This window comes from Malaclemys terrapin, chromosome 4 (genome assembly GCF_027887155.1).
Source record: "Malaclemys terrapin pileata isolate rMalTer1 chromosome 4, rMalTer1.hap1, whole genome shotgun sequence".
In the NCBI taxonomy this organism is placed as follows: Eukaryota; Metazoa; Chordata; order Testudines; family Emydidae; genus Malaclemys; species Malaclemys terrapin.
This window is the reverse complement of record NC_071508.1, coordinates 85,597,814-85,625,773: the sequence shown is the minus strand read 5'-3', so window position 1 is coordinate 85,625,773 and position 27,960 is coordinate 85,597,814. Positions and strand designations below refer to the sequence as shown.

Here is a 27,960-nt window from a genome sequence, read left to right as displayed (position 1 = left end):
AGATTGTCTATAACCCTCGGAAGGAAGTGAGGAAAATACTGAGGCTCTTGGTGAACTTTGCCCTGTCCTAAAATAATTTTCCACACCTGACGTTACCTCGTAATAGGACTTTGCTGGTTGATACCAACCAGTGTGCATGGGGCAAAAGTGGTTTTAAATGGGTGTTGAAAACCCCTGACTGGAGAGTTTCCAATCTGTTTATTGCTCCAGGTGGGAGAAGCCTGGAAGAAAGCCACATGCATGGAGCAGTCTAGACATGTTTGGGGTTTGTTTTTTTTCAGTGTTAAAGAACAGAAGTGCCATAAGCCTTTTTTTCCCCAGGGACTCTTACAAGTGGCCAATGTAAACAATTCCCTCACTGCCCTAAAATGTAGAGTAACTCACAGGATGAAGCAGTGACCTACTGAACCTCTGGGAAGGGTAATGCAAGTCTCTGTCTGGTTCGGTGCCTTTAGTGAGCCGAGTTTGGTCATTTCAGATCAGTTGCTTCAGGCTTTGTGATATGGAATGCACTCCAGGGGCCTTGTATGGCAGTTCTCCATATCCACAGGGAGGCCCAAAGTTTCAAATTTGACTGCCTAATGTTAAGAACCTAAATAACTGGCCTGCTGTTCAGAAGCGCCGAGCTCCCACAGATTCCACTGTCTTCAGGCAGAGACACAGGTCTCCATCACTTCTGCAGATCAGGAGACTGACCCAGCTACCTTGATATAGATTTAAGCGCTTAACATCAAGGCCTCAAGCTTGAAAATGTTGACCTCTAGGTGTGTTTTCCACCACCCTGAGGAAATATTATCGCTCAGCCCAAGTGTTTCACAAACGTTAATGAATTATATCACACTTCCACACTAAAACTTTCATATTTTCGACTACTCCTTAAGACAGAGATCTTCTCATGGGCTCTAGTGCCCTTCTTAACCTGCCAAGTCCTTGCCTTCCCTGCAGTAGCTATAGAGCTTTGTTTGCATTAAAATAAATATTAAGATAGCGTTATAAAGACAAGATAAAAATAAACTCACTTTAATGTGAAGGCTACAGCTGCCGGGTACCTCCGTTAATTTTGTATCTGTAATGCTCCTTTCTATTTCCTTTACCGGTGTCAGATCCCATCTCATTGCCTGCAGCCCCTCTGCTCTAACTTCTCCAGGTCACTTTACAGTTGGATTCACCTCCTATATATTTTTTACCCCTCCAATTTTGCTTTTGGCTGCACATTCGATCATGGTTGGAATTACACCAAAGAAGCACTCAACAAGGACAGATAGGAAGCAGCTGCATTTGGGCTGTTTGTTAAAGTGCTGTGAAGAAGATGTGACCTAGCCAGTGCTGGAGTCAGTCATGTAATACTGAACATGGAAACTGGTCACAAAAATCTGTCCAAGAAAAATCTGAATGGACCTGTCCAAGAGCATGGACTTCTTCCTCCCTAGCAATAAGGTGGGAGAAGTCTGCTGTTGATGGTGATGCCCTGAAATCATGAGGAAATGCTGATGGCCATATAAATCTGTATACGCAAAAGGGTGAATTATTTTTCAATAAAACAATTGGAAGAACTAGGCAGAGATGTGTTCTCACTTTCTTGGTAGGGTGGGGTGTGCTTGTGTGGAAAGGGCTGATGTTTATTATGGTTGAGTGTAGAGAGTGATTGTCTTTGAGAAAGCTAGGTCCTTTGAAAGTGGAAGGCAACTTGGGTGAAAGTGATCATGAAATGGAAGAGTTCATGATTCTAAGGAATGGTAGGAGGGAGAACAGCACAATAAAGACAATGGATTTCAAGATCAAACTAGCTAGGGACATAAAGGATAACAAGAAAACATTCTACAAATACATTAGAAGCAAGAGGAAGACCAAGGATAGAGTAGGCCTGTTACTCAATGAGAGGGGAAAGACAATAACAGAAAATGTGGAAATGGCAGAGGTGCTTAATGACTTTTGTTTCGGTTTTCACCAAGAAGGTTGGTGGCAATTGGACGTCTAACATAGTGAATGCCCGTGAAAATGAGATAGGATCAGAGTCTAAAATAGGGAAAGAACAAGTCAAATTACTTAGACAAGTTAGATATCTTCAAATCACCAGGGCCTGATGAAATGCATCCTAGAATACTCAAGATGCTGACTGAGGAGATATCTGAGCCATTAGCAATTATCTTTGAAAAGTCATGGAAGATAGGAAACATTCCAGAAGACTGGAAAAGGGCAAATATAGTGCCCATCTATAAAAAGGGAAATAAGGACAATCCGGGGAATTACAGACCAGTCAGCTTAATTTCTGTACCTGGAAAGATAATGGAGCAAATAATTAAGCAATCAATTTGCAAACACCTAGAAGATAATGAGGTGATAAGTAACAGTCAGCATGGATTTGTCAAGAACATAATGTGTAAAACCAACCTGATAGCTTTCTTTGACAGGGTAACCAGCCTTGTGGATAGGGGGGACGTAGTAGATGTGGTATATCTTGACTTTAGTAAATCTCACATGACCTTCTCATAAACAAACTAGGGAAATACAACCTAGATGGAGCTACTATAAGGTGGTTGGAAAATTGTTCCTAGAGAGTAGTTATCAGTGGTTTACACTCCTGCTGGAAGGGCATAACAAGTGGGGTCCCAGAGGGATAGATTCTCAGTCTGGTTCTGTTCAATGTCTTCATCAATGATTTAGATAATGGCATAGAGAGTACACTTATAAAGTTTGCGGACAATACCAAGCTGGGAGGGGTTGCAAGTGCTTTGGAGGGTAGGAGTAAAATTCAAATTGATCTGGACAAACTGGAGAAATGGTCTGAAGCAAATAGGAAGAAATTCAATAAGGACAAATGCAAAGTACTCCACTTAGGGAGGAACGATCAGTTGCACACATACAAAATGGGAAATGACTGCCTAGGAAGGAGTACTGCGGAAAGGGATCTGGGGGTCATAGTGGATCATGGATCACAAGCTAAATATGAGTCAACACAGAGTAGAACACTGTTGCAAAAAAAGCAAACATCATTCTGGGATGTATTACCAGGACTATTGTAAGCAAGACATGAGAAGTAATTCTTTTGCTCTACTCTGTGCTGATTAAGCCTCAACTGGAATAGTGTATCCAGTTCTGGGCGCCACATTTCAGGAAAGATGAGGACAAATTGGAAGAAGTCCAGAGAAGAGCAATAAAAATGATTAAAGGTCTAGAAAACATGATCTATATGGGAGGGAAGATTGAAAAAATTGGATTTATTTAGTCTGGAGACGAGAAGACTGAGAGGGGACATAACAGTTTTCAAGTACATAAAAGGTTGTTAAAAGGAGGAGGGAGAAAAATTTTTGTTCTTAATCTTTGAGGATAGGACAAGAAGCAATGGGCTTAATTTGCAGCACGGGCGGTTTAGGTTAGACATTAGGAAAAACTTCCTAACTGTCAGGGTGGTTAAGCACTGGAATAAATTGCCTAGGGAGGTTGTTGAATCTCCATCATTGGGGATTTTTAAGAGCAGGTTGGACAAACACCTGTCAGGGATGATCTAGATAATACTTAGTCCTGCCTTGAGTGCAGGGGACTGGACTAGATGAGCTGTCGAAGTCCCTTCCAGTTCTATGATTCTAATACCAGTTCAGGAGACTTCATTATTTCACTTACCTAAATTCTCCTTGTAGTTTCAATTGCATGCTGTATTCTGCCTCACTTTCCATCCCAAACGTTGCAGTGTACTGTGCAGTGTTAAACGCCTGCTACATCCTACCAGAGGTGGCAGCACTTCAGTGCTGGGTCAAATGATCCTCAGATAAATGAGGTTATAAAGTGGTTTGGGATCCTCCTGGATGAAAGGTGCTACAGCGATATTGAGGTGCTGACAATTTTATCAAATTGAAAACTCCTCAGGTACCTCTCATGAACTTCATTTCTTATCTCTCTCTGGCAATGTTCCCTGTTGCCATAGTGATGGTTATTCCTTTAAATAGATCTGAGTCAAGCACAATATTGTGGTTCCTTCTCTGTTGTGGTTTAGTTAAAAATAACCTTCCTCAAGTCCCTGGCATCAATCTCTGCTGTATCTGTTGAGTGGGACATTCCAGTCAAACTCTCTAATTAGCCCATTCCTCTACCCAGTTAATGGACTTGTCCCCGCCACAGTCTCTACATTATCGCAGCAGAGATTTTTGACCCTAGACCTTCATCATTGGTAAATATTGTAGAATCTCAGTCAGGTGAGCTAAAATGGACCATGCTGAGCTGTCCTCAGCTGGACACTGCACTTTGTAGAAATGGTCTAGAATGCTGCAGTGCTTGGGGCCAATACCAATACTGTGCCTTTCCATTTGTGAATAAGATTTGGTTACCAGAAGGTTTTGGTTATCCTCGAGCCTTTCATGAAGGATAAATGTAGAAGGTGAAGAATTGTTGTAATGGTAGCAAGAGCCTATGGGGCTCGGCTTCCATATTGTACAATATGGAAGTAGGAGAGTCCCTTGCTGGGTTCATTCCCCCCATGCAGAATATGCACGCCTGCGCATGAAGGTATTCCAAGCCACTGGACAGCAGGGGCAACAGAAGGAAAATATATATTTGAAAAAAAATACCTCTCCCCTTCCCCAGCTTCTGGGTTTTAAGTGTTTTTTAAAATATCCACCCTTTGCTAAGTGCGAGCAGATTTTGAGCTTTGCAGTGGGTTGGTTTCATCTTGGAAGTACAATTGGTAACAGATGCTGTGTATTGTCTAGTGTAATTAAATTGTTTATAACATTTACACATATTACCAGTTTATCAGGAATGGAGATGGCCAAAAATGCACACAGGTATGGCCCTTCGTTTTCAGTTTTTATTTGATTTAATTTTTCCTGGGAATTTCAGTGTTTATTACCACCATAACAAAAATAGATGAAAATCAGTGCAAAAAATATTAATGATTTTTCTGGGTAAATATCGGGGTTTATTTTGGTGGCCAGAAAGCCAGAGGAAAAAAATATTCAGTAGATTAATGCTTTGAATTCTGTTCATCAGTATGGTTTGCTGCAGAATTAAAACAGAACTAAAAGCACAATGCCACCTCTGAGTTTAAGAAAACAAGACATCTCTAATCCCCAAATAAAACTTTTTCATTTGAATAAACAGTTTACTGTTGTAGACTTTGAACTATTAGCCTTCAAATATTTACATTTTATAATTGGGCCACACCATTTGCAGCACATACACTCAACTTCATCCTTTTCTCCTGTTTCTGTATTTTTTGTTTGTTTGTTTGTTTTTTTAACTTTTGAATACTTCCCAGTGTTCTGAAATGTACACTGATACAGATTTTCATTTTCTTCCCATTTTAGTGGTCAAATCTTTAAACGGTTATCTGCTAACAGCTTGAAATGTGTACGTGGTGGGCATGAGATTCATCAGTACGTTCAGATGTGCACGCACTTCAGAGCTTGCATGCCTGCTTGTTTATTGTGTGTATCTTTTAAACTAATACATAGCCTTACTTCAACAGGCAGCTTTGCATCTACACACAGACTAATGTATTATTGTAATACATATCTCATACAATGTATTATTTTTTCCTAATAAAACAAGTTATTTTTTATATATTAAATTATACAAAAGTAGGGTGAAAATAAAAAAAACCCGAATAATACTTTTTGTAAAACCTAGGAATTTTTCAGTAAAAATCGGTTTAAACTGAAAACGAAGGGGCTTACACACAGGCAATTTCATTTGCAAAATAAAACCAGTTAAACCAGGTTTATGACTACTTAGCATTGCTATGATAGAGTGTCACTGTCAAACAGCTGCCATCTTCCACCCCAGAGAAGGCTGCACTCCAGTGATAGATGAAGTAATTTCTGTATAACCAGTGTTTACACTGACACTGTTTCTTTTGTCAGTTAAACTGTTTCTTTTGTGTTAACGTGAGATCTCATAGCATGGGGGGCACCTATGGGACTATCTCAAGTAGTTCCTTACTCATCTTATGCCCTTGGCTATACTCTGGATCTGAGTTTTGGATGGGACTGGAAATAGGGGTTGTTAAAATACAGTGATCAGAGTATCATCTCTATGCTGAAATCAGGATCTTTGTGTCCTCCTGTCTATTGCCATACTCTGGGACTACTGGATCCAGGGTGGTTCCAAAATGTTTTGGGGGTATTTTACTGCTGAGTCACTGGGGCAATCTGGTGAGGTCTACTAGAACTTCATAAGCATGTCTACTGACTCAGTAGCACATACACACACCTCCCAGTTCATCATATTTGCAAGTTACCACGATTTCCAGAGGACTAGAGATAGAAGCGGCTATATGAGCTGGAGCATCAGTGAGGAAACACTCACTCTATGTCCAATTGATCGCATCAAAGAAAATTATTGTATTTTATGCCATTGAGAGTTTTTGTCTACCTGCCATAACAACTACAAACTCCAGAGTCGCGGGCTTTTAGAAATATAAACATTTGTATAGTTTGTAAGTTGCTTTGGGATGAAAGGCACTATAAACAGAGACATGTGAGATGCAGCCTCTCGGCTCTGGTTTATTATGCTGCAATAGCTGTCAGAGTTTAGTGCTTTTTTGGGTGGTGCAAGGAAGACGAGCAGGAACTATGAGGCGGTAAGTGATCCCTCAAGCTGAACTAGAGCTTGATTAGCTTTCTTTTTAGTGGGGTGGAGGGTCAAAGGTTCCAACATGGTGTAAAGGGACCATGTGTGTGTCTTGTCAATCCCCAGTGACCATGCATAAGGGAAAAGAGTAGTGCTAGAGATTCCATTGCGTTCACATAACAGGCTCCTGTTTACCAGTGTTGACACTGATTCTTTAGCACCCTTTGAAGAATAGTTGCTAGTGGGATGTAGAGTAGGGTTACCATTCGTCTGGATTTACCCGGACATGTCCTCCTTTTCGCGCTAAAAATAGCGTCCGGGGGGAATTTGTAAAGCACTCACAATGTCCGGGATTTCCCCCTCCCCCGGCAGAGCGAGCGGCTGGGAGGGCTGCAGAAAAATCCCGGGCTGGACTCTGGAGCAGCTGTAGAGGAGCCGGAGCCGCCCTGCATTCTGAGTTGGCCTCTCCTGCAACCCGGTCCGGCAGCACTGTGCAGGACCAGGGACCGGGTTTTGTTGTGCAGGGCCAGGGACCGGGTTTTGTTGTGCTGGGGAGCGCAGCCACGTGTCCGGCTCGGCTCGCACAGAGCCCAACACCCTGTTCTGAGCAGCAGGGTAAGGGGGACCGGGGGCAGGAAGGTTCTGGAGGGGGCAGTCAAGAAACGGGGGGGGGCTTTTGGGGGGGGTGGAGAAAGTTTTGGGCAGTCAGGGTACAGGTAGGGGGTAGGGTCCTGGGGGGCAGTTGGGGGGGGTCTTAGGAGGGGGCAGTTAGGGGACAAGGAACAGGGAGTCTTAGGTAGGGGGTGGGGTTCTGGAGGGCAGTTAGGAGCAGGGGTCCCAGGAAGGGGCAGTCAGGGGACAAGGAGCAGGGGGGTGGGGAGCTGGGAGTTCTGGGGGGGGGCTGTCAGGGGGCAGGAGTGGGGAGAGGGATCGGAGCAGTCAGGGGACAGGGAGCAGAGAGGTTTAGATGGGATGGGAGTTCTGGGGGGGGCTGTCAGGGGGCAGGAGTGGGTAGAGGGATCGGAGCAGTCAGGGGACAGGGAGCAGAGAGGTTTAGATGGGTTGGGAGTTCTGGGGGGGGCTGTCAGGGGGCAGGAGTGCGGAGAGGGATCGGAGCAGTCAGGGGACAGGGAGCAGAGGGGTTTAGATGGATTGGGAGTTCTGGGGGGGGGAGTGGTTGGATGGGGCGTGGGAGTCCCAGGGGTCTATCTGGGGGTGGGGGTGTGGATAAGGGTTGGGGCAGTCAGGGGACAAGAGGCAGGGAGGCTTAGATAGGGAGTGGAGTCCTGGGGGGCAGTTAGGGGCAGGGGTCCCAGGAGGGGGCAGTCAGGGGACAAGGAACGGGGGGAGGGTTGGGGGTTCTGGGGGGGCGGGAAGTGGGCGGGGCTAGGGCGGGGCTCCTCCCGTCCTCTTTTTTGCTTGCTGAAATATGGTAACCCTAATGTAGAGACAAGGCCTCTTTGGTAATGCACAGTGCTGATCAAAGGGCAAAGCGTACTGAAGACTTTTTCACAGCACTCCATCTCTGCCTTCCCCTTCCTCCTCCTCCTGGGTAGCTTGTCTGGATATCAAAGGGCCTATTCCCAGGCCTGACTGGTGAGCTACCGCATACGTTAGAGATGGAAAAGATCTAATAGGTCATTTAGTCCATCCTGCTTCTACAACCGGATTGATCCATATAGTTTAAGCAATAAATATTCGTCAGCTCAGCCTTCTTTACTGTACCACTGCTTGAAGAGTTAGAATGGCCCAACTCTGGCCAGTGAGATGATCCAGAGAAAGCGGGGGAACTCAGATCCTATTTTCACTGCACTATCTTAAATGTACTGATACCATGTATATGTGGGCTGGCAGAGCCGGATTAACTCTCCTGTGGGCCCAGGACTGTTAGATTTTGTGGGGCCCCTGTATACAAGTCTTTTTCCTAATTTAAAACAAAATTATCACTATTATGGCATCGAAGCTATTAATGCTATACTAAACTTGTCTTTTAATTAACATAAAGCATTTCTGTGGTTACATTTCAGTCTTAAAACATGTAGACTATAGTTAAGTTAATTCAAAATAGCCTACTTCTTACCTCAGAACAGCTGTTATATTAGTTTCTTTCGGGGAGGGAGTTAAGGTGCAGGAGGGGGCTCCAGGCTGGGGCAGAGTGTTGGGGTGCAGGTGAGGGTGAGGGGTGCGGGCTCTGGGAGGGAGTTTGGTGCAGGAGGGGATTCTGACCTGGGGCAGGGGGTTGGGGTGCAGAAGGGAGTGTGAGGTGCAGGCTCTGACTGGTTCCCGGCTAATGGGAGCTGCGGGGACGGTGCTGGGGGCAGGAGCAGTGCACAGAGCCACCTTCACCCTCCCCAGGGGCCGCAGAGACGTGCCAGCAGCTGGCCGCTTCCGGATGCGGAGTGGGAACACGGCATGCAGGCAGCCTGTCTGAGCCCTGCTGTTCCACTGGACTTTTAGCGTCCCAGAGATTGCGATTGACCGGCAGAAGCTCCAGGATCAACCAGGCGATCACAATTGACGGGTTTGTGACCACTGTAATTGTATATAATTATGGATTTATGTTTGTGGGGGCTCCCTTAGCCCGAGGCCCTGGACTGCAGCCCCTAAAGCCCCAGTGTTAATCCAGCACTATGGGCTGGGACCAATGCATGAGCTGCAGGTCTCTCTAGAAAATGGTAGCCGGTGGTTTAAAAGGAAAACAGACGAGTAAGAGCTTTGAGGGAGGTGGCTGGGTTTTGCTGGCCTCTCTTCGTAGGAGGCCAGAGTATACCCTGGAGCTGAGAACTCTTGTTTCAAGCTTTGATCATGGGGACATCTGTAGCTGCAATGGCTTTACCTTTGTAGATGCTGGGTAGAGAAAACTGTTGCTTGGGAGAAATAGTAAACCTAGGAAAAATAAAATAAGGAGAGAGTATTATAAATATATGGCAGAAAAAGCAAAAGCTAATCTATCGAAGATGGCTTGTTCTTGTAACCAGGCTAATAGGCCAAACAGATGAGCCTTTCCCCCTGTTGTTTTCAGGGCAGGTATTTTTCTAAGGATGGAACAAGGATTTATTTTCTGATCTCTAGATGAAAAAATGCTAAGGGTGCACAGTTAAAAATCATGAGATTCCTGAGCCACTTTGCACATTCTGTATAGTGCTCAGTTTATGTTTTATTACATAAACAGCAATACATAAGCAACACATTTAAGCAGAAAAAACAGGATGTGGACAAAGTATAGCATATATGTGGACATGGTTCACTCAGTGTTGCTGTTAAACATATTTCTTGACTTTGGGTGATTTAATTGCACAATCTTCCCCTTTGCATTAAGGAGGGTGCATTTAATTTCCTTGGTTCATTTTACATGCCCGTGCTTATTTATTTAATGCATTTATTTCAGTTTTTACTCTCCTATAGCATGTACTCTTTGCTCTAGGCACTCCTTGACAGGCTGCAAGAATAAAATCATACAAACAGACAACTCCAGGAATGCCTCTTCATCCAGTTATTAACAGCAGTGCTTAAAGTGGTCCACAAAAAGTGGGGTGTCTATTATAATCTTGGAGAAGCAGCATTGGTAAGGTAGTGCTTAAAGTGTACTCCTGAAAGACCCAGCTCAATTTTTATTTGTTCCCCTCTGCGTCTGTCACCCCTTGTGTGCCACCACACATCCTTCCCCCCTGCTGACACACTTTAAGCACTGATTATTAGCATAAATCTTAACCTTGTACCATTTAAATGGACCCACTTAAGCCCTGGAGTTCAGACTTCACTGAGGTGAACGAGTTCCTTCCTTCACAACTGCTGCTGTTAGGTTGGAGACCTTTTCTACAAGGCTGGGTTAACTGTTCAGTGGTGCCCTCAGTGTATGTTGTAATGACAGTAACTTGACAAAAGAAAAAGAGAGACATTTCTTTTGAACTGAAGTAAAGTAATTTTGGCCCAGTGTAAAAACAATATTATAGGAACAGTTATCATATAAGCCACCATCTGACTGAGATGATATTTGCTGGATACATTTTCAGCAATACATGGAACTAATAAGTTTTGTACTTTGCAATTCCCTTTGTACGTGCAAAGAGACTGATCCTTATAAGGCGGAAAAGCTCATATCCCACTTCTGAAGATTGGAATGTTGACACGGCAGGGATTGCTTCATACGAGCCGCTTATCTGTCAGATTCATGATAAAAGTGAAGAATTTCATGTGCTATGGAAAGAATTTTTCTCTTGTCTAAAGGAAGCCAGAGATGTGCAAGTAAGAGTTACGATGCATTAGATGGCTAGACATGGGGAGCCAGGGGTGTAGAAGTCCAGGAGATTGCTTTGTAATGTGGCCATTGGTTGGCCATACCTTGTGTTATTCACGTGTATGGTTCTATATAATTGTACTGATATCAATACAATGTACATTTAAAAACTATATGAATGCTTGGCATTTATAGACTATAGAAGAATGCAGCAAAAATTCTTTAGAGACCCTACCCTTACGGCATTTCTGGTCTTGATCCCACACACAATTTTGACCTGTCTTTGACATTCAATTGAGTTTTGAAGGGGTAGGATTTTGCTGCGTGTGTTTCAATGAGTTATTTACAATTTCCCTCATGCAAGTTTTCCTGAGAGCAGCAGTTCCTGTGCCTATTAAACAGGGAGAGAGAATATGCAGTGAAATCAAAAGGGCTTCATGTGTCTGAGCAGACACCCACACAGTTTGTTCAGTCACTAATACCTTTATTTTAAAAGAACATGTTTTCCCCTGCAAACCAAGGAACGATGCCAGTCCTCAGCGTTAACTCTGTCCTTGCTGAGTTCTAAACACCAGCTGTTGCTCTTGTAGCCTCCTTTTTCAAAGTATGGCTAGACCTATTCTGTACAGTTGGGAAAAGTGTATTTTATCCCATCACCTAACACAAGCACCTGGAATGATTTTCCTCAAACATTCCCAAAACATCACCTTCCGCCAGAGACTGACTGTGACAGATATGGGGAGAGCAGGGGGCTGATAGCAGCCCTGCAATGGAAATATTGGGGGGTGGATTTATGTCTCCACCCCCACAGTATCTTCTGGAGGAGAGTGTGGGACCCACTACGTTCTGCATATGGGGGAAGGGAGGGGAAGAGGCAGAGACCAGAGTGCAACCTCGAGGGACTTGAGCAGCTACTGTGGTGCACAATATTGGACTGGCCTCTGGGGAGCAGGTAGGACTCTCTGGCCTAGCCTGGCCCTGTCTTCCAGCCACCACAGGTCCCCAGGGGGAGGGGCAGAAGCACATGCGCCAGCCCCCAGGGTGGGATGGGATATGAAACAGGGCACCAGCACCTAGCAGGGTAGGGGGCATCGGTGCCCAGGGCTGGGCATCAGGAGCTGGCTCCCTGACCCTAAGTCTCAGTAGCTCCCTTTGCTCCCCCTCCTATCCCTCCGCCCCCCCAGACCCCGGGCAATTTCAGCTCCCAGGGTGAATTTTTCAGAACAATCTGAGAATGTAAAAACCCAGGTAATTGTCAAGAGTTACCTTCCTGTCTCCCTACCAAGGGGGAGGATGGGTGGGGCTCCTTCCCTTTCTCACTCCCTGGGAGGACATAGGAATGTCACCTTTTTTCTGCTGAGGTGGATGTTGGAGGGGATTCTCACCTACAGGTCCCAGCTCTCTCCCCCAGCTTGGCCCCCAGTGCCTCTGGTTACTGAAATCCTCCTTATCCCTCTCCCTCATTTCATTTTTGCCTCTCCGTCTCTCCAACTCCTTTAATTCACCCCCACTGGTGCCCCCTTTCTGTCTGTCCCCTCCCTCCTACCCCCCCAGCTGTCTGTGCTTTCCCTCAATAGCATGCAGGGGGAAGCCAAGGCAGTTTATTCTCCTGCTGTGCAGCTCCCAGCCAGCATCTTGCTGCTGGGCGGAGGGAGCAGGAGGCTACCGGCTGGCTGGCTGCCTGCCACCCTCCCCATCTAATTAGCACTGAGATGCAGTCAGCAGGCAGGGGAGGTGAGACACACTGGTCTATTAATCTATGAGGCCAGTGTGAGGCGCTGAGGCTTTGCTGTGTCACACCCAGGAGCAGCCCCCAGGCTCTTTAGCCTTTGGTCTCACACCAGTGTAAGCAGCATTGCCAACCCCAGGCATTCGCAAAAGTTGGGTCCAGCCCTGAGACATCATGAAGATTTAAAAATAAAATAAAATAATACATTCTGGTTTCTTTATATTTGTCCATATGAGCTGTTAGGGAGCAGTCAGACCACGTTTTCAAGTTTTTTTTGCCACAGCCATGAGGGCTAGCAACCTTTTTTTAAATGAAAGTTGAGATTCTCACATAATCCTAGGGTTCCAGGAGCTGGGGCTTTCTTAAAAAACCCTACAAAATACCACAAAACTCGCAATAAATTCACAAGAGTTGGTCACAGTGAATACGTCCCTCCTCTTTCTCTTTCTTCAGTTTCAGCCCCACCTTCACCCTGCCATCCGTCACAGCCTTTCCATTGGTGTCTGAGTTTCACAGAAACTCCTGCTCCCTCTTCACAGCCTTAATGGCAGGAGGCCAAATTATTCTTTCTTTCTATGGCTGGGGTTGCAGATACCAAAGACGGGGTTAAAAATCCAGTCCAGTCTTTGACCAAAACAAGGCAGTTGGCAGGTAGGGACTGTAATCGTGACAGCTCTCTTAAGCAAAGCAGGGTCAGACCTGTGGTTGCCAACTTTCTATTCGCAGAAAACCTAACACCCATGCCCTGCCCTTTTTCTGAGGCGCCGCCCCCACTCACTCCATCCCTCCTCCCTCCGTCACTCGCTCTCCCCTCACCCCCCACTCACTCGCTCATTTTCACTGGGTTGGGGCAGGGGTTTGATGTGCAAGAGGGGATGAGGGCTCTGGCTTTGGGTGCGGTTCTGGGGTGGGGCCAGGGATGAGGGATTTGGGATGCAGAAGGGGGCTCCGGGCTGGGGCCAAGAGGTTTAGAGTGCAGGAGAGAACTTAGGGCTGGGGCAGAGGGCTGGGGCGCAGGAGGGAGTTTAGGGTGTGGGCTCCAGGCGGCGCTCACCTCAGGCGGCTCCTGGGAAGCAGCAACATGTTCCTCTGGCTCCTAGATGGAGGGGCAACCAGGCACCTCCGTGCGCTGCCCCTGCCTGCAGGCATTGCCCCCGCAGCTCCCATTGGCCGCAGTTCCCAGCCAATGGGAGCTGTGGAGCTGGCACTCAGGGCAGGGGCAGTGCGTGGAGCCCTCGTGGCCACCCATGCACCTAGAAGCCAGAGGAAGATGCTCGCAGCTTCCTAGGAGCCATGCAGGCACCCTGCCTGCCCCACTGGGGGAGGCCAACCAAACTTTTAATGGCCTGGTCAGCAGTGCTGTAAATACTCACCAGCAACCACACATCACTGAACAAAAACACTGACCCAGGAACCTATCCTTGTAACAAACCCTGATGCCAACTCTGTCCACATATCTATTCAAGTGACATCATCATAGGACCTAATCACATCAGCCATACCATCAGGGGCTCGTTCACCTGCACATCTACCAATGTGATATATGCCATCATGTGCCAGCAATGCCCCTCTGCCATGTACATTGGCCAAACCGGACAGTCTCTAAGCAAAAGAATTAATGGACACAACTCTGACATCAGGAATCATAATACTCAAAAACCAGTGGGAGAATACTTTAACCTGTCTGGTCATTCAATGACAGACCTGCGGGTGGCTATATTACAACAGAAAAACTTCAAAAACAGACTCCAACGAGAGACTGCTGAGCTGGAATTGATATGCAAACTAGATACAATCAACTCAGGATTGAATAAGGACTGGAAATGGCTGAGCCATTACAAACACTGAATCTATCTCCCCTTGTAAGTATTCTCACACTTACTATCAAACTGTCTGTACTGGGCTACCTTGATTATCACTTCAAAAGTTTTTTTTCCTCTTACTTAATTGGCCTCTCAGAGTTGGTAAGACAACTCCCACCTGTTTATGCTCTCTGTATGTGGGTATATATATCTCCTCAATATTTATTCCACTTTATGTGCATCCGAAGAAGTGGGCTGTAGTCCACGAAAGCTTATGCTCTAATAAATTTGTTAGTCTCTAAGGTGCCACAAGTACTCCTGTTCTTTTAGTGAATTCCAGAGCAATGGTACAACTTAGGGTTGCCATTTGTCCAGGTTTTCCCAGGATCATCTTTTTTTTTTTTTGGTAGCTATTCTGGGTGCTCAGTACATGCTACCAGCTGTCCAGTTTTATGGGCTCAGGATCATTGTGGAGATCTTGATTTTTTTTGTACCTCTAAGGTAGCAACCCTGAGAACTGCAGCAAAGAGCGTTAAGTGATTTGCACAAGGAGTCTGGCAGAGTTAGGAACTGAACCTGGGTCTCCTGACTCCTAGTCTAATACTTTTAACCATAGCACCAGTCATTCTTTCTAAAGATCAGGCCCTCTAAGAACAAAACCTGATGACTGTTTGCAAATTACTTTGACCCCAAGGCCATTCACTGTTTTGTTTTGATTTGATTTTCAACTTGTTTCAGTGACAGCTGGGGATGAAATTTTTGGAGGAAAGAATAAATGTGATGAGGAACATTGCTGCAGGATTACAACCTCCTCCCTTCCCCTGCTTAAAGGAAGCAAGAAATCTGAAAGAATCTTTCCCATGCATATCTCCCAGGTGGGTGACCCACAACAAACTCCAAAGGCCGAAGTCCTGTACTAACCGTATGTGCAGCAATTACTTCTGTTATCAGTGAAGTTCAGCCACCTCAAGTAGCTCTGTGCAGAACAACACTGCATATGTTTGGGGAAGCAAGAGAAGCATTCAGCTTCCAATAGACACTACAGAGGGAAGTTAGAAAGACAATTCTGCAAGTTTGAATTAGACTATGGCACTAAGGCTAAGCTCCCTACACTGTTAAAAATTTTCATGGGATCCTCAATGGCAACAAGGGGCCAGGACTTTTGTTGTACACATTTCACCTACAAGATGGCAAAGAGTCCCTGAACACCAGGCTGTGATATGATTCAGTACTGACCTAGAGGTAGGGTCGTCAACTTTCTAATCGCACAAAATCAAATACCCTTCTCCTGCCCCTTTCCCGAGGTCACGCCCCACCCCACCCACTCCATCCCCCTTCCCTCTGTCACTCACTCTCCTCCACCCTCACTTGCTCATTTTCACCAGGCTGGGGCAGGGGGTTGGGGTGCAGGAGGGGGTGAGGGCTCTGGGGTGGGGCCAGGGTTGAGGGATTTGGGATGCAGGAGGGGGCTGGGGAATAGGGCCGAGGGGTTCACAGTGCAGGAGGGGGCTCCCGGCTGGGGCTGGGGATTGGGGTGCAGGGGCATGAGGGCTCTGGCTGGGGGTACAGGCTCTGGGGTAGGGCCAGGGATGAGGAGTTTGGAGTGTGGGAGGGGAGCTCCTGGAGTTGTGGAGCCAGCACTCAGGGCCCCGGGCCAATGTGCGGAGCCCCCCTGGCCATCCCTCCGCTTAGGGGTCACGGGACATGCCACCCACTTCCAGGGAGCTGCAGGGAGCCTGCCAGCCCTGCACCAACCAGACTTTTAATGGCCCGGGGTGTTCCGGTCAAAAACCGGACACCTGGCAACCCTACATAGAGGGAAGAGCTCCCCACTACTGAACTATACCACTAACAACATTTCCAGAAGTGCTCTAGAGCAAATACTTACCAAGTCTGAGTTAACTGAACTGAGGGCAGAATTTAGGCCTGTAACTGGAATTTATTTAGCAATTATGTTGTTGATGCAGGAAACAAAACAGAACCCAGCTGGAGTGGCTTGGCAGCACTAGTGTGATTAAAATATAGTTAAAACTTACCCCAGCCATTACAGTCAGCAGATGGCAGTCATATTCACACAGGGAGCAAAGGTGCCATTTGAACACAGGCACTTTTCTGACCATAAATGCACTTTAAAGGGCTAACAAGCTTTCCTCTTTGCTTGCAGAAAAAATATGCCATGATACGTAATGGATACTAAACATAAACAAAACTAGGGACATATTCAAAGTCCTTTTTAAATCCAGGATTTGAGCTTTTCAAGAAAACCAAAGCAAAGTTAATAAAAGAATCAAGGTTTTACCTTCAGAGCTCTTAACTAGCAGATCACCCCATGTGTGCTAATCAACTGGGTCCTGCCTCCCACCAGCCCATGCAGTAATACCTCCTCTTTGTCTTCAGCACTCCCCCATGGGGGCTAATACCTTTTGTCAAGCCTTTCCTGCCCTTGCTCCTCAGAGAGGAAGAGAGTGAGTGGTGCTATATGGTAAGCCTCATTCATGTGTGTGGAAAGTGTAGGGCAAACATTTACCTTACCCACTGAGGCAGAAATGGAAGGAACAGACACCCACCCACCTGACAGATGGGCGGGCTTCCCCTTAAATCAGGGATTCCATCAAAGGCTTATCTGAAGCTAAAAATGCCCCCTGGGAGGTCAGCTCCCCAGAACAAACTTGAATTCCAACACCCCCTTCCCTCCCCCGCAGGATCCTTTGGAAGGAAAGGCGCTGTATAACTATAAGAGTATTATTTACAGGCTCTGCTAGGGGCTGTTCTCAAAGACCACTTGGAAGCAAAGCAATGGCAGAACTGAGGCCAGCTAACACTCCCTTAGTTTAAAAGGATGGAGGCAGGGCTCTCTCAGCAGATGTCTCTTGTCTCTAATTCACTCCCATCATTGATCTGGCAGAACCAGAGTCTGTTAGGCCTTGTGCAGCTCCGGAAAGCTCATCTCTTTTACCTGGGACTGGGGAGGAAGATTTGGGAAGTAGGGCTGATTTCTACGTAGTGTGCAATAGATTCTGAATGCACTCCCTGAAACATGTTGAATAGGGTTCATTTTATAAATATAAATGCTAAGGTATGAAAAAGGTAAGTGAACTGTTCAGATAAACAGGTAGTGAGAGAGGGTGCTGGTATAATTCTAGTGGGAGTTGAAGGTGCCTGTGCTGTTCCTTTATTATGGGGACAAATAAAAGGCAGGCCAGCTCTTGTTCCTATTAAAGTCTGTGGTAGTTTTGCCATTAACTTCAGCAGGCATTGGATTGGGCCCAGACTCTTCTTTTAATTGCCCTTTTTTAATTAATTTGAACGCAAAGGCTGTGATGCACATAGATGTCACTCCCATGCAGTGCCCGAGGGATAGGATGTGACTGCACTGCAAAAGCAGATCTCACAGCAAAACACTGAAGGAAGAATTCACCCCTCCACTGCAGCCACTTTGCACCAGCTAAGCCAAAGAGCTGTGTGGTCATCCTGGTGAATTCCCCTTGGGGAAACAGAGACCTTCAGCAGGCACAGAGCTGGCTCTGCAGCACCTCTGCAGGGGGTGATGAAAGGCAAGCAGGGGCATGACTAGGGTAGACCTGCTCCCTCACAGTGGCCCATAGAGGCTACTGCAACAGGTCTGTAGATTATGGCAACCCTCGGAGCTGGTCAAGCCTGCACTGGGGTCCAAATTAGCCCTCAGAAGCCCTTGCCTATGTGAGATGTAATTTTACCTTCCTTTTTCTGGTGTAGAGATGAATTTGCCTTTTTTGCTTCCCATGTGCTGTTTGAAAGACCCACACAAGCAATGGGAAAACTGTAAAACTGACCAGACACACAGTGCTGCCTTATGTACAAGGTAAACAAATGGAGGAAATGTGTTTGTGTGGAGGGGACTTGTTCTGTAATCTTCAGCTATAGTGATCTCAGGTATGACAAGTAACAACAGCAGGTACAAGATGTATGGACAGACATACAATTTGTGTCCCAGTCCAGTGTGATTTCTTTGAGTTAATGGTGTCCCTTTAAGGCTGCTTTTGTTGCTCTTTAAAAAAAAAATGTTAGGGGTTTTGTCTGTGTAGTTCCATGAGACCCACACAGAGTATCCCAGGGGCTTCTTGGATCCCTGACCAAGCCCCTGCTCAGAGAGTGTGTGCATTATGGTGTCACAAAGGGGGATATTCACTAGGTTATCCACATTTATTAGCAGATGCCTTCTGAGCATGCTACCAAATATGTCAATTGCCTAGACCTTTTTTATTTTTTATTTTAATTTTCCACATTGAACTAAGCAAGGCGCTAGTCCTCAGTAAGCAGTATGCCTGTGCAAGTTTCACAGTTCAAACAGGAATCCTGTTTAAAGCAACAACAGCAAAAATGTGTGATCTTCTATAGTATAAACTGTGTATTTTTTCATACTACCCCATAACTCAAGAATTGAGACAATGGGAATTTAGCTCAAGCTTTAAAAACAAACAAACAACTTGGAGTAGAGAGCAAGGGCTGGTCTACACTGGGGGGGGATCAATCTAAGATACACAACTTCAGCTACGTGAATAGCGTAGCTGAAGTCGAAGTATCTTAGATCGATTTACCTTGGGTCCTCACGGCGCGGGATCGACGGCCGCGGCTCCCCAGTCGACTCCGCTACCGCCACTCACTCCGGTGGAGTTCCGGAGTCGACGGGGAGCGCGTTCAGGGATCGATATATCGCATCTTAATGAGACGCGATATATAGATCCCCGATAAATCGATCGCTACCCGCTAATACGATGGGTAGTCTGGACGTACCCCAAGGATAGAAAATTTTAGTCCCAATAATGAATGTTTCAAACAGTTATGAGCATGTGAAAATGGGGGATAATAATGGAAAATGTTTCACAACTTTAACTATAGCATCTGCTGAGAGTGAAAGAATAAAAAGCAGTCTTAGAAGGGTGTCATAAGGTCATGATTTAACCATTCCCAACTGGAGCCCACTAGCCAGCAGTGCACAATCTCTGTAGTTAAGAGGGCTGAATTAGAATCTCGCTAGGAGGCAACTTATGCACTGGCAATTAGCATATAAATTCACCTAGGGTTTTAATCAGCAATAAATGCTCACCGTTATTGTTTTTTTGATATAGAGCACTAAGTATACGCAGAACTTCAGGAAACATATGGGAAGATTAAAATATGCTTTGTGGGCTGTAGATGGAAGTGTATCAATTAGAAGACTAGCACTGCTTCCCTGAAAGCAAGTTGTTGATTTGAGCTTTGAGCAGGGGGTTGGACTAGATGACCTCCTGAGGTCTCTTCCGACCCTGATATTCTCTGATTCTATGATTTCTAGCTCCATCCCTGAGTTGGTCACACACATTCTAGAATGCAGGTCAGAGTGTGTTAGGCAATTGCAATGTTTTCATTTGTTTCAATTCAAGATAGAAAAGGACTTCACATATAAAAAATACTTCCACTTAGGCTTTCACAAACAGCAGCACTCTTAAATTTTCTCCCTCTAGAAGTTACTTAACTTACAGATGAGATGGTCAATTTAAGATAAAGAAAAAAAAAATAAAACCCCACACCACAAGGTTTCCTCTTCTATATGGGAGCTGCCCTTGGAAAAGAGAAGTTACTATGAAATAATGTTGCCACACATCCAGGGCTGGCTCCAAGCACCAGCTTGCCAAGCAGGTGCTTGGGGCAGCCACTCCGGAGAGGGGCAGCACGTCCAGTTATTCGGCGGCAATTCAGCAGACTGTCCCTCATCCCGCTCGGAGCGAAGGACCTCCCGCCAAATTGCCCCCGCAAATCACGATCGCGGCTTTTTTTTTTTTTTTTTTTTTTTTGCGCCGCTTGGGGTGGCAAAAACCCTGGAGCCGGCCCTGCACCCATTGAAAAGCCTGAGAATCAGCTGAGTTCCTGTGTTGGCTGAGCCTCCTGAGACACCATCTCATAGGAGACTTTAAAAAGAAAAGAAAGTCCAAACCCTCTCATTTCTCTTTCTTCTGTACCAGATTGCAGACTTGCAAGTAGTGATGTCACAACAATGTGATCACATAGCAGGTATTTGACAGTATTCAGATTAGCATTTTTTTTTTTTAAAGTTTTGTTTTTGACAGATCAGCATTTGCTGCTGGAAAAAAGTTTAAGTGAAAAATTCCCAGCCAGGGAGCTCAGATACCACAGGAACAAGTGCAGTAAAAATGCCTAGAGAGATTAGATGTTAAAGGCAGAAACAAATGAGAAGAAAAAAGGACAGTGCACGGACCCAATGGCACATCCTAGTGGGAAGTTCATCATCCTTGTGGCAGCCCCTCTCCATCCTCTCTCTGTTTTCTTTGGAAAGATACATTGTACTGACTTGTAGAATGATTCTGGAATGTGGGTGCATGCTCAGAACCACGGTTTCCTGGAGGATGAGCTGATCACAAGAGGCACTGGAATTCCACAGCACCAAATGGCTGAACTGGAAGGAGAGAGAGAGGAGCCCCAGCTCCCTAGCTTCAGAAATTACCTCAGCTGAGTGTGGACATATGTAGATGCAGATGGTAAGAGTACCTCCTTAACCCATCCCTGGAAGAAATAGTGGCGTTGCACTGGACATGCCACCATTCTCTCATTCCCACAATGCACAGGGAGTAACAATTGCAAGAGTGAGGAAAAACAAGGATCAAAAACCTTGCCACTTTCACACACACCTCTCCCTTTCCAGGACTCTCTCTGCAGTCTGGGCAGAAAAGAGGGTCCCAGTGCACCAACTCAGTAGCCAAAACCTCCCTGCCTGGGACAAGGACCCCAGCCACCCCCATCACAGCTGCTAAAACTTCTCATACCATCAACCCCATAACATGTATGGGTCAGATTGGATTATACAGGTGCCAATTACTCCCTACCCCCGTCCTGATTTTTCACCCTTGCTATCTGGTCACCCTAGACTGTATACCCTTCCTTTCCCCACCTCAGATATGCAGGTGATGAAAATCTACCTGGGATACTATCTGTGAATTTCACCAGACTTAGAGCCAGCTCTGTTGTGATGACGGTAATCAAAGCTCACACTTCAGGGGATAAAATGATCGCCGTGGTAATCAGGAAGGAAGCCAGGGGTCAGAAGAACCTGACATCTGGCACAGCACAATGGAGGGGGGCTGCTCTGCCTTTCTCAGAAGCAGCCAGCATTAGCTGTTCTCACAAGTCAGGAGCAGGATAGTGGCCTACATGGAGCAATAGTCTGATGTGATATGGCAGTTCCTATGTGCATAAATCTCAGCGCACTTTAGTAGTTTTAGTGTGTTAATGCCAATAAAGCAAGTTTGTTCATGCATGGACCATGAAAGGTTATTTTCTCTTTCTAGTGGCTGGGTGATCTGTGCTTTCCTAAGCCCCCCGCCGCGAGCCAGGCTCCTTACTCTGCCCCTCTGTGTATAACAGCCCCCTGGTGCCTACGGAGCTCTCCTTGCCCTGGGTTTGGGTGTGTGGATCACTTAAAGCTACCCCATCCACAGGAGCAGGTATACTTGCTCATGAATAGATCTCTTCCCCCTTCTCCTGCTTGCTGCTGTAGTATGAACACAGAGACAGCAGAGCAAATGGAGGGCAGAATCCTACAAGACATGCTCTGGGAGTGGGAGGAGATTTCATTATCTGTAAAAAGAGGGAGGGGCAGGTTATAGATCTGCCACCTGCTAGCTCTAGATTACAGAGCCTAGAATGCAGCAGAGCTTTCTTTAGGAAATGGGAGATGGCAAATGGACTGTGATTGGATGATGCAACAGAGGCTTTTACAGCCATCAAGGTGGTAAATCTTTGTGTTTTATTAGAAGAACTCAGAGACGCGGCTCACATTAGGACTCCACCTAAACCTCAATTGGAAGAAGATGGCGAGGAAGCTGGTTGGTACCTATTCGCTGAGGACATATTACGGGTGAAGTGGAAGGAGAGATCCGTGCACCTGTGGTGAGTTCTGGAAGGATGCTTGGGGGAAAGAAATGAAATCCCCAGAAGAGGGATTGGGTGGTTTCAGTGATTGGTAACAAGATGCAGAGCCTTTTCCTCTCGGGCGCTGGCTCACATGCAGGTGAGGTTTGTAGCAACTGAACATTGTTGCCGTTCGAGAGCTGTTTGGTACCTATTCCAGGCCTGCACCTCCCCCCAGCTCTAACAGTGCATTCAACGTATCCATATTCATGAACATGCACAAAGACCCCATTATACAATGTGGGCAGCAGCCATCCAAGCTTCCTTATGCGGCCCTGCAAATGTGGCCCAACCTTGGCCTGGAAGGACCACCTCTATGGAGGATAAGGAAGCTCACTCTCAATGGGCAGTCAGTTCTAGCCTGTGGCTCCTATACCAAATACTGCCAAATGTAATGATGTTTTTTTCTCATGTGGACCTGTTGTTCTCTGGGCACTGGACCGAGACCTCCAATTCACTTCCCATAGACCCTCAAAGACCCATTGGGAGGTAATGCCTTTCTATATCCATTAACAACACTGAGACCTCAATCTCTTTAATCAGCTGCAGGAGTAGGAGCCACTGAGGGGTGCAAGACTCTCATTCCCCAAATTGGAATGCACCACTTTCCCAGCCTCTGCCAGCCCATGAATGAGAGGCCAGGTTTGAGAAGCAAACCTTGCCTTGCCTTGCCTCGCCTCGCCTCCCCTCCACCTTCACCTCAGTATAGAACATTTCTGCCTTGGTCATAAGGCCCAGTCTTCTCTGTAACAGGATTGAAGTGAGGCCTGAAGGACAGAGAAGAAATAGAACCAGCTAAACCCGGATGCAAACTTTTCTAAATCAACTTCTGAAAGTAATTGAACTACTTATTAATATCACTCCACTGTCTGTGCAGCCGCAGTGGGAAGTCATCAGGGATGTACTCTGGTTAAACATCAAACATCCTGTCAAAGTAACTTGATAACTTTTTTGGGTGAGATCACAAGTTTGGTTGCAGAAGGTAATAAAGTTGACATAACTGGAGGAGGGTCAGGGAAGGGTGACCTGTCTCTTCCCCCACCTGACCTCCCTACCTCCCCTGCTGGAAGGATCTGGGGAGGCAGTTTTCTTTAATAAGAGTCCAAGAAACTTTAATGAAAGCTTGTCTCACCAACAAACAGCCTATTTGGGCTTCTTTCTGGGATGGCTCCCAAAACACACTTTAAAAAAAAGAATTGCCCCAATCACTCACGGAGTCCCAGAAATCTGTCCCAGGGCATGGCTCTTACCTCAGAGCCTGGGCAAGTGAAAAAGGTTCCTTCACAGAGTCTCTCTTATCTGCTTGCGGCTGCCCTGCCCAAACTGACTCTCTTGCGGCTTCTCAGAATCCGCCCCCTTTCCCTGCTCCCCGGAACGGCTTCAGTTCTCTTATAAGGAATCAGCTGCTTAAGGTTTTTTTGCTGCGCTAGGTAACTCTGGTTGGCCCATATAGCAAGCCTGCGCCAGTCTTCAAGTCTCCTGCTGGGCAGCTCCCTCGCTCTCTCACAGTAATGTACTTACTACACAATACTTTAGCTAAAAAAAAATAGAACATAAAATTAACATGGCACACATTAAATAGATTAAAAACTGGTTAACGGATAGATCTCAATATGCAAATATAATTGGGTAATCATCATCAAGCAGGTGTGTTTCCAGTGAGGTCCCTCAGGCTATGTCTACACAGGAATAAAAAACCCACGGCTGGCCCGGGTCAGCCGACTTGGACTTGCAGGGCTCTGGCTACAGGGCTGAAAAATCGCTGTGTTGCTGTTCGGGCTCAGGCTACAGCCTGAACTCTGGGAGGGACCCTGAGAGGGTGGAGGTCCCAGGGCTCTGGCTCCAGCCTGTGACCGACTGTCTACACAGGAATTTATAGCCCTGTGAGCCCGAGTCAGCTGACCTGGGCCAGCTATGGCCAGGCTGTGGGTCTTTTATCCCTGTGTAGACGTACCCTCAGTGATCAGTTCTTGGCCCTACGCTATTTAGCATTTTAATCAGTGATCTGGAAGAAAACGTAAAGTCATCACTGATCAAGTTTGTAGATGACACAAAAATTGGAGGAGTGGCAAATATCGAAGAGGACAAGTCATTGATCCAGAGTGATCTCAACCACTCGGTAAACTGGGTGCAAGCAAACAATATGTGTTTTAATATGGCTGAATGTAAATGTGTACATCTAGGAACAAAGAACATAGGCCATACTTACATGATGGGGGACTCTATCTTGGGAAGCAGGGACTCTGAATGAGATGCGGGAGTCGTGGTGGATAATCAGCTGAACATGAGCTCCCAATGTGATGCTGAGGCTAATGAACTCGTAGTCCTGGGATGCATAAACAGGAACAGAGAGGTTATTTTATCGCTATATTTGGCACTGGTATGACTGCGACTGGCATACTGTGTCCAGTTCTGATGCCACAATTCAAGAAGGATGTTGATTAACTGGAGAGAGTTCAGAGAAGAGCCATGAGAATGACTAAAGTATTAGAAAATACTCCTTATGGTGAAAGGCTCAAAGAGCTCCATCTATTTAGCTTAACAAAGAAAAGGTTAACAGGTGACTTGATTACAGTCTGGAAGTGTCTACATGAGGAACCAATTTTTTAATAATGAGCTCTTCAATCTAGCAGAGAAAGGTCTAACATAAGCCAACAGCTGGAAGTTGAAACTAGGCAACTTCAGACTGGAAATAAGGTGTAAATTTTGTTAACAGTGAAAGTAATTAACCATTGGAACAATTTCCCTTGGGTCCTGGTGGATTCTCCATCACTGGCAATTTTTAATCAAGATTGGACATTTTTCTAAAAAAGCTCTGCTCTGGGCATTATTGTGGGGAAGTTCTGTGGGCCTGTGTTATACAGGAGGTCAGACTAGATGATCACAATTGTCCTTTCTGGCCTTGGAATCTATGAATAGGGTTTTGAGCAACTAAAAGTGTGAGCCCTTAACCCCAAACTACTTGTGTTCTGTAAAGGGGATGGGAGGTTCATTATTCCAGGGACTGTTGGAAAGATGAATCACATTTTTCAGGAGAGAAGGGTGCAGGGGTGATTGAAGGATTGGTTTCATTTTCCAGAAGGGGAAAAGGAGGGGTGGGTGTGGGTGGGGTAGGGTTGTGTGGGTTCTGTTTGCATAGTTCCTGGGGAGTAAGTATCTCTTATCTGTTTAAATAGCACAGGTGCCTGGAGCAGCCAGTTGAATTGGCCCTACATCTTTCGATACCATTCATACCTTTCCCCTGATACCTTTCACCATGCATTCAACTCATTGTCTAGAACAGCAAGCACAAACCCACTCTAAAGTTAGAAGCTGGCTGGGGAAGAGTGAGGGGGGGAGAAAAACCAAAGGTACAAGCCGGGGCCCAGTTCTGCCCTCAGTTACTCAGGTGCCACTGTGATTGCAGTCAACAGGAGCTGCACCCATGTAAATTAGGAGAGAGTTGAGTCCCTGAATGTGTGTGACTGACTGGCACAGTGCCAACAATTACAGTTCCGAGGGAGAGAGAAGGAGCCTTGTGAAACTTGTACCAATAGGCTGATGCCTCTTTAAGGGGACTCCAGCGGGACCCCCTTTTCCCTCCTCATCTAGCTGCATGATGTCACTTTCCCACATCGCCTCAAGTATGCACGTTTCTCCATATAAGGCAGTCAGGCTTTCACCTTTCCCTGTCCCATCTTGGTACTGCAGGGGAGTGGGCCGGCCTAGCGGGAGCCAGCCTTACCTTAGATGGCTATGAAAACCTCTGGCCTCTTTGCACGGCATTTCGAAGTTAGCTGCAGCCCCCCAGGCAGCGGTGGGCCGGCAAGCAGCTCTGCACATTCCTCCTTAGTGTGTAACGGGAAGGAAAACCCAGAGCCTGGCAGGGAGCAGCCGTTCCTGGAATGCATCTCCTTGCAGCCCTGCCTGCTTTGGCTTAAAGGGGAACAGACACCCTTTCTTTGCTTTGGCTTTTCAAATCCCATCTGTCGGCAATGATAGCCTTAGGTAGTGTGGGAACTGTCCTCCCATCTCTGTGTTTGTACAGCACCTAGCACAAAGGGGTTCTGGTCCAGTAATACAGATAATAAATAATAATGCCCATTTTTATAGATAGGGTAAAGTGAGACCTGGAGGATCAAATCCAAATCTGGAGTCAGTGGGTGTGATACCACTGGAGGATTTGCAGTAGTACCCAACTTACATCAGCTCTGAATTTGACCCCAATGGCCCAGTTAATCATTTTACTGTGGCCCTTTTACCTCAGCTAGGCAGCTGTGAGAGGGTACAGAGCAGGTAGGCCTCCTCACAGGCAGTGTTCCCACCACAGGAAACTCCTATGTGCAGGTGCTGAGCTAGCTCTGCCAGCAGGAGCCCCAAAGCAGGCTGGGCCAGGCAGAGGTGTGGTGTGGGCAGACTAGATAAGGCAGGGGCAGGGAGTGATTGGAGATCTGTGCCCTGCTATTCTGCATCCCTGCAAAGGTCTGCAGGAAACAGTACAGTAGGCTGCAAGTTAGCACGCTTCCTTCCTCCGCTCACGGACTTTCTCAAACCTTGCTTTGGGGGGGCCACACTTTTTAACTTCTCTGGACCATCTGTCATTTTATCCATTCCTACAGCCAGGCCCATGTACTCCATGGCAAACTGGACCTAACTTCTCCCACACTCTTGCTCGGCAGGCTGAGGACTCTGTGGCGATTCCATTTAGATTTACAATGGATGCGCCGCGGAATTCAATGTAAAAAATAGTCAGTGCAGTAGCTCCATGTTACTTTTTATATTAAATTCAATTTATTTTATGCTGCTCCCACATTTTCCAGTATATGTCAGATTCCTGTATCAGCAACACATAAGTGAGTCATAGATGGCGTCGGGGAAACGAAAGGTTTTAACAGCTGGGTAGGGGGCAGCTCTGAATTAAGGACTCTGGCCATACTCCTCTTCTCCTGCCAAGCCCCCCTGGTCCAGGCGGCTGGGAGAGCTCCAGCAGCTGTACCACAGCAGGGAAGCCCCCTTAAGAATTTCCTGGGGCCCATTTCCAGACCTTTTAAAGCCCCTTTATGCTGCTCCTTGGTGGAACTGCAAATTGGTCTCATCAGCTCGATGTTACTGCTAAAACAATTGTTAATAATTGAACTGCCATCATTAGCACTATATTGAAAAGGTAACAATTTTCAGCGAGATGAACGAGGCAGGTAGCACCACTAAGAGCCAATGTGTCAGGCTCTCTGCAGAGCCTGGAAGATGGTGTGCGTCAGTTATGCTTGGTTCTTGTTTGTAAGGCTTCACAACCCTTATTTTATGTAACCCACACACCTTCGTGGTGGGGTGTTCTGTCCCGGGTAGTGGCACCGAGACCACTTAGAGAGAGAGAGATTAATGAGTCTGCTCTACAGCCTTAGCTAACAGCCCATGTATGTGGTCATAGACTCAGGATCACAGTTCTGAAGCAAGGCCTGAAGCCTCAGCAAATGCCACAGCTGCAGAATTGCAGAACACTCAGGGCTTTCCCCTACGTTGTTTTCTTCATGTGTGGCAGGACTCTGAGAGCAACAAACTCCCAACAGCCACCAAAGAGGCAAACTATTACAAGTTTATTCATGTGTGGCGTGGTTTCTGGATGGTCTTCAGTTCCCCCTTTCTCTCTTTAACTTAAGCCAGTTTCACTGCAAATGTCCAGCATGGCTTTCTGCTGGGGCCCAGAG

The 27,960-nt window shown here is 46.4% G+C and overlaps 1 long non-coding RNA gene across 1 annotated transcript; it reads right to left on the bottom strand.

Annotated features, from left to right (window-relative positions):
- Positions 1-7,981: 7,981 nt before the first annotated feature.
- LOC128836324 (uncharacterized) lies at positions 7,982-26,126 on the bottom strand. Its single transcript, XR_008444761.1, has 3 exons — positions 26,001-26,126; positions 24,486-24,602; positions 7,982-9,450 (listed from the first exon to the last, which is right to left on the bottom strand). It is a non-coding gene; the product is annotated as an uncharacterized LOC128836324 (long non-coding RNA).
- Positions 26,127-27,960: the final 1,834 nt, after the last annotated feature.